We start from the raw sequence: 720 nt of genomic DNA on the forward strand, positions 1-720 counted from the left end.
ATCTGAATCCGAATTAGGAATAGAATTCGAATTTGAATTTATATTGGAATTAGAGTTAGAGTTAATTTTAGATTCAGTTAATTCGTTGAATTCGAATATTTGTATAGTGGGTACAAATACATCGTAATCTTCTTCAGTTGTATTTATTACCCGTAAGTGTGCCGTTCCGTCTCGTACGGTGACCAATGCGTTAGGTAAACACCTTCGGCCAGATTTAATTTGGGAACGTATCCTTCTTTTAATCCTGGATTAGCGACTTTTGAGTTTTATCGGGATATAACAGTTGACTCTTACTTTGCCCTTTATTTATTGTTATTTATTTTTTATTATTTCACAAAACGAGTCGATGTCTTCCGGACCCTATTACAGCAAGGATATCTCAAATCCTAATGAAAGTTTCTAAAAGATGGACTCTGATCAGCTAGCACTGTTCATTATTGCTTTCGGTAAAAAAATATTGTCAGAAACACTTGATCGTATAACGGAGATTAAATTAAAAAACCAAATTAGAACTCTATGTTTATTAAATATATTTAAAAATAAAAATTAAGTGATGCGAAAACGAAATTTGTTTTCTTCTTATTCTTTTATCCATAATAACATATTACGCTTTAAAACTATGCACGAGTTTAGTAAAAACGATTCGGAAAACGCATGGTCCCTGAGTGATTACGCGATACGCGTTACGCGGAAAATCTGTGTCATGGGCACCCTTAGAGC

This window comes from Trachymyrmex septentrionalis, unplaced genomic scaffold (genome assembly GCF_001594115.1).
Source record: "Trachymyrmex septentrionalis isolate Tsep2-gDNA-1 unplaced genomic scaffold, Tsep1.0 scaffold78, whole genome shotgun sequence".
NCBI lineage: Eukaryota > Metazoa > Arthropoda > Insecta > Hymenoptera > Formicidae > Trachymyrmex > Trachymyrmex septentrionalis.